The sequence below is a fragment of the Coregonus lavaretus genome, assembly GCF_964263955.1.
Source record: "Coregonus lavaretus genome assembly, chromosome: 27".
NCBI classification, from domain to species: domain Eukaryota; kingdom Metazoa; phylum Chordata; class Actinopteri; order Salmoniformes; family Salmonidae; genus Coregonus; species Coregonus lavaretus.
In genome coordinates this window covers 27,688,638-27,699,124 of record NC_140014.1, presented here as the reverse complement: position 1 = coordinate 27,699,124, position 10,487 = coordinate 27,688,638, and positions in this window count along the sequence as shown.

The following is a 10,487-nucleotide window of genomic DNA, read 5'->3' as shown; positions in this document are numbered from 1 at the left end:
GAAGAGAAAGAGACTGATTTAGAGAGAGTAGAGAGAGAGGGGGATTGGGGAGAGGGATGGGCAGAGGAAAAAAAGACATGACAGTGAGAAATGTGACAAGAGAGGAGAGGGGAAGTGAATGATCGGGATGGTAGAGGGAAGAATGAATGAAGGAGGGGAGGAAAAAGGAAGGAGTTAGTGTATGAAGAGTAGAACGAGAGAGAGAGGGATGTAAGAGAGATGTGAGATTCACGGCAGCCATATAAAGGTACCAGCTGGACTAGATGCAGGAAACACTAAAAAGGACAGTGACAAATTGAGGCAGGTGATTGGTTAAGGTCAGGATCACAGCTATACGCTACATTACTGTAGATTTACTGTCCCATCTGCTGGAACCCATACAGGGAACAAAGACACTGAGACGCACATAGACACACACACTCACACCATATACAGTACATATGGGCCAAAATAAATATACGGTAGTCTTCTTCAGTTTTAAATCATAATTTTAAAGAGTTTACATTTATTTTATCATACTTTTGAAATGTACGGCAGCTCAATATAGGACAGCATTTCTGTGAAACAGGCTCCCAAAAACAGGAAAGATTGTAAGGATGAAGTGTATGTTTTGATGCTGATAGAATGTCTTCTAGTTGTGAAGAGTGAAGGAGTGGGCACCCTGCTGGTGTGACTCAGAAGTGTGTATGATGCAGTAGCAGTGGCTGGGCGGATAAAGACTGGGCTCGACAGGCCCTGAGCTCCCTTCCCAGTGTTACTTAACTCACCCACACACAGCCGTAATCACACATAGGCCTATACATATTCACATACGCACACATAGTCTATGCACACACATAATTGCATACGTTAATGCACACACTTACTTATACACACACGTGCATAGAGATAACACACACAAGTAATTGCAATTAGTGTAGCAGGTGACTGAACAGCCCTATTGGATTTCCACGTCTTAACATGCTTTATAAACTGGGAAAACAAACCGTGACTTCAAAGAGGCAGAGAACCAAGTCACTGGTTCTTTCAGGGTCCACCGCCAATCTATGCAGTCTATTCCATTGATCCCCATGTAGCCACATACATGTGTGAGCATTAACATGTGTAAAACTGCTGACAAGTGAAGACCCCCCTTCTTCACACACACAAGCGTTCATGCACATGCACACACACACACCTCGGAAGCCATTACATCAGAGAAGAGGGCCTACCCCCACTCCCTATGACAGGTGTGTCCCCTTTACGTCAATACAAAATGTCAAAAAAGCTTGTTGTACAATACAGTATGATGCAGCATACTGTGACATGACAGTATGCTAGGGAAGGGAAGTTACACCACATAAACAACAGGTCATATACTGTAACCTGACAGTTTGTTTACCTACATCCAAGCTTGTTTACCTACATCGTACATCTCCCTACCATGGTGTTTTAGAAGGTCTTCTTTCCTACAGCCTGGTGTTCTAGAAGGTCTTCTTCTCTACAGCCTGGTGTTCTAGAAGGTCTTCTTCTCTACAGCCTGGTGTTCTAGAAGGTCTTCTTCTCTACAGCCTGGTGTTCTAGAAGGTCTTCTTCTCTACAGCCTGGTGTTCTAGAAGGTCTTCTTCTCTACAGCCTGGTGTTCTAGAATGTCTTCTTCTCTACAGCCTGGTGTTCTAGAAGGTCTTCTTCTCTACAGCCTGGTGTTCTATGTGCTGGGTGAGAACCCCACACAGGAGCCTCATCCTCATTAAGGTCTTACACACACGCTAATTGCCCCCTTTCATAGACATTCCTCCCCACTGGCTTTGAAGTCTGGCCATGAAGGCAAACCCACAAAAAACATTGTTCTTCAGAAGTCACGACCAGGAGCGCTGGTGCACACACACACACACACACACACACACACACACACACACACACACACACACACACTACAGTGGGAGAGAGAAACATTATCTCTCACACAAACACATACAGTAAATCTGATTTATCTTAATTGCTGAAGACTATTGCACTCAATAACTAAAACCTGTCATAGACTGCTATTCTCTGTGTCACGGCGCTGCAGCAGACCATCTTTACTGAACAGACAGCTCAGCAAGCCCTCTCTAAGTACTTAAAAGCCTTGACTGGGGTACAAATCCATTCAGTTACCTGCAAAGTAAGCCACAACATTGTGGATATGAGGACATTTGTATGCGTGTGTGAGAGAGTGTTTGACATACACTGTACAGTATGTGTTCTATTACAGTATAGACATGTACAACATATATAGTGTGCTCCATCCAACCAATCTATCCAGCCATCCCAATAGCCACTAGCTGAATATCTGTTGAAATATTAATGTTGTCAAAAACTGCCCAGCCGGGCCCATACTGCCGCAGCGCTCCAGTGGTCACAATGTTATCAGGATGGGCTGTGACATGGGACAGGTGGGGGATTGGGACCGCACAGACAGACAACGATTAAAAACACCACTAATGGCTTGTCATCCTGGCCTGGGTGGCAGCACAGTGCAGTGTGTGTGTGCGTGCGTGCGTGTGACAGACAGGGGTAATGGCCCATGAGGACCCATGGTGGCCTGACCAGATGTCCTCTATCCAGCTGCCTGATTAAAATAACAGTCTGCATTTCCCAAACACATCCATATAACCAGGGTGTACAATTGTTTCTGTTCGGGTCAGCTGAAGTGTCAATGAGACAGGGCTAGCTGGTACAGAGAAAGGAAGCTGCCATCAAGACTGACAGTACATTAAGACATCTAGCCTCTAAGACTTCCCTCTCTGGCCTCTCTCTGTTGACCCAATAACATTACATAGCAGATATTACAACACTGCTTTTAGATCTTTTAGATTATAATGCTTCAAAAGTCAGTGTTATATTTACCACATTGACACACAGAAGGCTTTGGATTACATTTGTTCACCTGCCGCCCCGGGCCTCATGCTAACGGAATGTGTGAGAGTGAGGAGAGATATCAGGGCTAATGCCCAATGGAAAACACCTGTTAGATCTATATAAAGGGGCTAAAGCTGCCTGGATGTACAGGACCCTACTGTTGGGAATAGAGCGAACCGGCTGGATGGAAATGTATTCATTCCTTTGTTGCCATGCCACAGTATGTCACTACATTATGTAATCTCCACTTAGTGGCATGCGTGTAGGCTATGTAGTGGTCTGTAAATGTGTGGGTATTCTGCAAAATCTATACGAGTGAATGTTTGTGTACATATGCAGGCTAGTTTATGAGTGTTTGTTTATACTGCATATAAAATGCCTTCAGAAAGTATTCACACCCATTGACTTTTTCCACATTTTGTTATGTTACAGAATGTGGAAAAAGAAAATGGGTGTGAATACCCCATAATGTCAAAGTGGAATTACGTTTTTTGCCTAAATAAGTTCAGGAGTAAAAATGTGCTTAACACGTGACATAATAAGTTGCATGGACTCACTCAGTGTGCAATAATAGTGTTTAACATGAATTTTCTCACTCACACACACACACACACACACACAGAAGAAGCCCAGTGTTTAGTGTCTGCTCTCTGGCCTCATCTCATTCATGACAACAGAGAAACACTTTCAACTCTCACACAGTCAGGTCTGCTTGACAAGCCAAGCGCTATAGCAAGTAGCAACCCTTTCAGCCTTATCTCAAACTTGTCCAGACGATCGTTGTTTTAGCTGCATTGCAGTCATCCCATGCAGTAGCCATATCACTGGGGAAATTAAGATTAAAGGAGGCAACGGAGGACACTGTTAGAGCCAAGAATAAGAAGAAAGACAAAAAGAAAAGGAAAGGAAAAACCCGGTTAAGTGGTTCTTCTGCCCTATTCATTCTCCCTACAATTACCATTGCTTCATTAGGAAGTCAGGGAGGGCATGAGGTTTGATGATTAGTCCAAACTGCAATTAAATAGAATGGACCACCACAAGCAGATGTCACAATGACCTGGATCAATTAGACCTCATTACCAATCAGCCCTGGACACTTCCTTGTTACCCAACACTATATAACATCTCAGGACTTCTTAGATCTCATTCTAGTCAGACTCCATTTCATGGAAAGTTACTTCTCTGAATGCCTCAGGAAGTAATTCTACTGGTGGACATTGGGGGGCAAATTAGATCAGATGAAACCGTTGGTGTCTGGGAGTTGAACTATAAATCTACAAGCGGGCTGCGGGTGGGCAGGGGAGTTGGAAGAGAAAATAGCGGGGGCTAGGGGAGAAAATAAAATAAAGCTAGAAAGAGAAAGGGATCAAGAGGATAAAAGACAAAGACGGATAAAGAAACGAGGTTAAACAAACTCTCCCAGACGGTGAGGTCTCACACCAGGTAGACCCCCTGGCCCAGTTTTACCCAGGATCACCTGAGAGGGGCCAATGCGACAGGCAGCGCAGGCACCTGGCCCTAATCCGCTTCCTGACACTGACATCATTCCTGTTCCTCCCCTGCCCCACGCAAATTAGATTTTTTCTTTCAATATCATGACAGGTTAAAGGGGAACCACAGTCAGAGATGATCTCTCACGGCATGGTGTTCCGTGCATTCCATTGTTTTTTTCCCCCAATATAGAGCTTTTAAGTAACGAGCTAGAGAGAAAGAGAGGGAGAATCAGAGGGTGAGGGAGAGAAAGAGAGAGAGAGAGATAGACAGAGTTAATAGAGCTCAATAATCCCATAGACACAAGTAACTGGATGGCTTCAGCAGAATACAGAAGGAGAGAAAGTCTTGTTGGAAACCTTTCTACCAGCTTTGCTCAGACAAGCCCCACACTGTTAGTCACCGGTTGGGTATGGGTTTTCGATTGGTTCTCCAGGGGTTCAAACATAGGTTTACCATAGCATAAATTCATAAACTCCACACCTACACTCACATGCTGTTGCTGTTACTCCATTTAGGAGATTGACAGACTCACCTTTCCTCTCTAAATATCACAGAGAGAATACATGAATCATAGCCTGGTTGCCAGTCTGTTTAGCTAACATTCCATTCCTTGCCATCTCCTCCCTCTCTCTCCCTGGGTGCAGTGTCCCGCCCCCTGCCCCACCTCTCCCTCCATATCCCAGGAGCATCTGAATAGTCTAAAGACCAATAGTCTCCATCTTGTTTCCCTGCACTGATGTGAAAGAACTGGACTGATGAAAGCAGCTTCTGTAGGGATCCACCATACTGTTTTCACCTACCCCATACTTTGAGATCAGTACACATGAAGGAGATGATAATATATAATAATATATGCCATTTAGCAGATGCTTTTATCCAAAACAATTTGCGTGCATACATTTTACGTATGGGTGGTCCCGGGAATTGAACCTACTACCCTGGCATTCAAACCACCATGCTCTACCAACTGAGAGACAAAGGACCACATGATGAGGAGAGGAAGTACATTAGACTATGGAGATGCACCCCAGGGCTCTGACTCCCTGCCTGGGACACCACTGTTTCCACATGCATGAGTGAACTGCATCACCCAGGGAGCTAGGAGAGCAAAGGACCAGGGAAAACCACAGCATTCCAGGAACCCTACTGTACTACAGCCGCCTAACCACATATCCAACAACCAGACTCCAGCTTAGAAATAGCAGACAGGCACTAGTCAAGGTTTTAATTTCTCAATGGCACTTTGTTGGGGAGTGCACCCAGATGGTTTCCTTGATTGAAACCAGTCTCAGGTTAAAAGGCAAGGGGAAAACAGCCAACTGTAAACTGTGGCCCTCGAGCAGAGTTGGGTTTCTCTGCTGCCATAGATAGAGACATACTGCTGCCATAAAGAGAGACCATACTGCTGCCATAGAGAGAGACCATACTGCTGCCATAGAGAGAGACCATACTGCTGCACTTCCATGTGCAAGAAGGTAGTCATATACATAGGCGGTGCTAGAAAGAGACACATACATTCTCACTGGCCAATGATGATAAATGACCATTGTGAACGCATCCAGAAATTGGATTAACTAAATTTGAGGTATTAGTTTATATTGGACCACATATAGATAGAACACCTGGTGGTTTCACCCTCAACCATGAGACTAGAAAGATAGAGAGATAGAAAAAGTTGACGGGGAGTTTGGGTTGATAAGTCGTACTGCAGTGGGTTGAAGAAGAGACAGCTCAGCAGATCTGGCCACCCTGGGTAAGTTTTAGGTGCTGGCACTGAAGTGAGCAGCTGACGCTGTCACCGGTCCGATCCAGAAGTTCAAGTGGGTTTCTCTGCCAGGGCTGAGGTTGAGCGGCAGCGCCTCTCGGTGGTGGCTGGTGGAAGTGCTACCTCTTCCACACGGCCACTGTCGTACTAGTAGTCCCTACATGTAGGACAAGAGACGAGGAGAGCAGGAAAGGAGGAGAGGAGGAGGGCTGGAGTCCTGCTGCAGCAAAAATTGCTTGTTTAAGAAGAGTATGACGGAAGCAGGCTTTATAGATCCCTATTGCAGGTGGTTCAAGTAGTGTTGCAGCTGGAACTAAAGCTACAGTCTGAATACTCAGAAAGCCAACCTGGTCATTAATGAATGAAGCAAGGCATCTTCACCCATCTTCACCTTGTAGCCTGTAGGACAGAGGTGAGAGGAGGCAATTAAGACCCTATTAATGAGGTTTACCCCAAGGTCAATCTATGCATCACAGGTAGAGAGGGAGAGAGAGGCAGAGAGAGGGAGAGAGAGGCAGAGAGAGGGAGAGGGAGGCAGAGAGAGCGAGAGAGAGGCAGAGAGAGCGAGAGAGAGGCAGAGAGAGAGAGAGAGAGAGGCAGAGAAAGGGAGAGAGGGAGAGCGAGGCAGAGAGAGGGAGAGAGAGGGAGAGGGAGGCAGAGAGAGGGAGAGGGAGACAGAGAGAGTGAGAGAGAGGCAGAGAGAGTGAGAGAGATAGAGGAAGAGAGGAACAGAGCACTAGCTAGGAGACAGAGATGGGTCTAAATCAATGTGATTCATCTGTGTTAATTGTTGCCTGGAAGCAGCAGTGACACAGCTACCATTAGTTGCTGATACACCTGGTTTGGCCGAAACCTTTCTGCCCCACAGATAAATCTCCATTGGTAATACAGAGACAGATGTAGAGACAAGACAAACTCTGCTACTGCAAACTCCTGTTACCTCAGGGCCTGGTTCATCCATCCCTCCCATAGCTCAATCCTCCAGTGATATTTGGAAATATTAACAAGGCTGTGGTTGATGCAGCAAAGACAAATGGCAAGTGCCAGATTAAAGTTATGAATTCTCCCTCTGCATATTCCAGCTAAATTTAGTCTGTTCACGTTGCCTGCACTGCAAAACTGTGGGGTGTCGACTGAATATAAAATATCCAGGCAGCTCATACTTAGCGTTGATAGATTTGGATGCATTGTTCTTTTAGTTTGAATATCCTTTACAAAGAAACAAGGAAATCAAAGGCATTGTCTGAGCATACTGTCAGGGACACACACAAGTATGGACACACACACACACACACACACACACACACACACACACACAGCACTGTGAAAGCCACAAAGTTGATGAGACACACACGCAAGCACTTACGCACACGGCCGGCCAAATGTAATCAGTGCTCTCACCTCTGGCCGTGGATCAATGTAAACAGAGGCTGACTGAGGCAGGCCGATCTACGTAAGGACGACTAATGACCAGCCATCCGTCACACACCACCACAAGCTATTGAGAGGTGTGTGTGTGTGTGTGTGTGTGTGTGTGTGTGTAGACAAGGAGCCAATCAAATCCAAATAAAATCAAATTTTATTGGTCACATACACATATTTAGCTGATGTTATTGCAGGTGTAGCGAAATGCTTGTGTTCCTAGCTCCAACAGTGCAGTATCCGTTTGTCCATACTGCAGGTATCACAGCGGTCCATATCTGTCCACACACACCTCTCAATAGCTTGTGGTGGTGTGTGACGGTTTGGCTGGTCATTAGTCGTCCTTACATAGACAGTGGTCTATAGTTATAGGATCAGCTGGACTGAACCTCCACTGCTTTCTTATGGCCAACATTTCTAATGGACACACGGTACCTTCAAATGACCTAGTGATTTCTTATGGACATATACACTACATGTGTATATACACCCTTTCAAATTGGTGGTTTTGGTTATTTCAGCCACACCCATTGCTGACAGGTGTATAAAATTGAGCAGTAGATTGCCTTACTGAAGAGCTCAGTGATTTTCATTGGACTCTGGAGCAGTGGAAACGAGTTCTCTGGAGTGATGAATCACGCTTCACCATCTGGCAGTCCGACGGACGAATCTGAGTTTGGCGGATGCCAGGAGAATGCTACCTGCCCCGAATGCATAGTGCCAACTGTAAGGTTTACCTCAATTACCTCGACTAGCCGGTGCCCCCGCACATTGACTCTGCACCGGTACCCCGCTGTATATAGCCTCCCTACTGTTATTTTATTTTACTGCTGCTCTTTAGTTATTTGCTTTTATTTTTTTTACTTAACACTTTTTTTGCATTGTTGGTTAAGGGCTTGTAAGTAAGCATTTCACTGTAATGTCTACACCTGTTGTATTCGGCGCATGTGGCAAATACATTTTGATTTGATTTGATTTGATAATGGTCTGGAGCTATTTTTCATGGTTTGGGCTAGGCCCCTTATTTCCAGTGAAGGGAAATCTTAACGCTACAGCATACAATTACATTCTAGACGATTATGTGCTTCCAACTTTGTGGCAACAGTTTGGGGAAGGCCATTTCCTGTTTCAGTACGACAATGCCCCCGTGTACAAAGCAAGGTCCATACAGAAACGGTTTGTCGAGATAGGTGTGAAAGAACTTGACTTGCCTGCACAGAGCCCTGACCTCAACCCCACCGAACACCTTTGAGATGAATTGGAACGCCGACTGCGAGCCAGGCCTAATCGGCCAACATCAGTGTACGACCTTACTAATGCTTGTGGCTGAATGGAAGAAAATCCCTGCAGCAATGTTCCAACATCTAGTGGGAAGCCTTCCCAAAAGAGTGGAGGTTGTTATAGAAGCTAAGGGAGGACCAACTCCATATTAATGCCCATGATTTTGGAATGAGACGAGCAGGTGTCCACATACTTTTGGTCATGTAGTGTACTTTCTTTTAGCCAATGCAGCAGAGCCCAAGAAAGGGTAATTTACTACAGTACTATGGCCACCCTGGACCAGGTCAGGGCTGTGTGTCACAGTGTGTAAACCACTTCACAGGCATCAAGAGACCCAAGGTCACAGCGCAATTCACACCATCACTAACATAATCTGTAGTAACACCCTATTTGACATGTGGCAATGGAAGAGCCCACTGGTTCATGTAATGAGGTTGTGACTGGTATCTCTGTTGGTGATTCCTCTACTCTGCTATGAGGGAGAGATTGGCTGTCGTAGCTTGTATGGAGGGAATCTGTATCCTTCCCTGCAAGTCAATATAGAGCGCTGGCATTGGCTGTATTCCCTGGAACAATGTCCTGGGAATATGATATCAAATCATAGCTACAGTGTTCTGGAGAGGGGGAGCTGGGATGGGGTATGGTGATTTTAATGAAGGAAATTTGTAACATTCAGATACATGCTTGCACACTCAGCTATGCAAGTCCACACACACAGGAAGACAATGCTCCCACTCGCACACACACTCTTCCTCATACACACACACACAGGTCCATAAGGAGTAGAAATGGGTCACTGCGGCTCTTCTTTTTCCCTCTCAAAGCCTCTCAAATCTCATCTATCTCATCTGTCTCCCTTCTTCTTTCCCCGTCTCTCTTCTTCTTTCCCCCTCTATCCCACGTCTCCCTTCTTCTTTCCCCCTGTATTCCCCGTCTCCCTTCTTCTTTCCCCCACTATCCCCCCGTCTCCCTTCTTCTTTCCCCCTCTATCCCCCGTCTCCCTTCTTCTTTCCCCCTGTATCCCCCGTCTCCCTTCTTCTTTCCCCCCACTACCCCCCCCCCCTCTTCTTTCCCCCTCTATCCCCAGTCTCCCTTCTTCTTTCCCCCTCTATCCCCCGTCTCCCTTCTTCTTTCCCCCTGTATCCCCCGTCTCCCTTCTTCTTTCCCCCTATATCCCCGTCTCCCTTCTTCTTTCCCCCTGTATCCCCGTCTCCCTTCTTCTTTCCCCCACTATCCCCCCCCTCCCTTCTTCTTTCCCCCTCTATCCCCCATCTCCCTTCTTCATTCCCCCTCTATCCCCCGTCTCCCTTCTTCTTTCCCCCTCTATCCCCATCTCCATTATTCTTTCCCCCTCTATCCCCCGTCTCCCTTCTTCTTTCCCCCTATAGCCCTGTCTCCATCCCCTTGAGTGGAATTTCCCTTTAAACCATTCTCATCTCCACCAGGGTCTTAAGCTGTTATTAACACTCAATCAAATGAGTGACTAACCCCTCCACACGTTTACCCACCGGCTCCCAAATAACTCACACCACTTATTCCTAGACACAGAACTGCCTGTTGTGGGTGGCTACTCCCTATCCTGTGTAGGTGTGTTCAGTTAAACACACACACAAACACAAATTGGTTTGCCACTCCCACACACAGA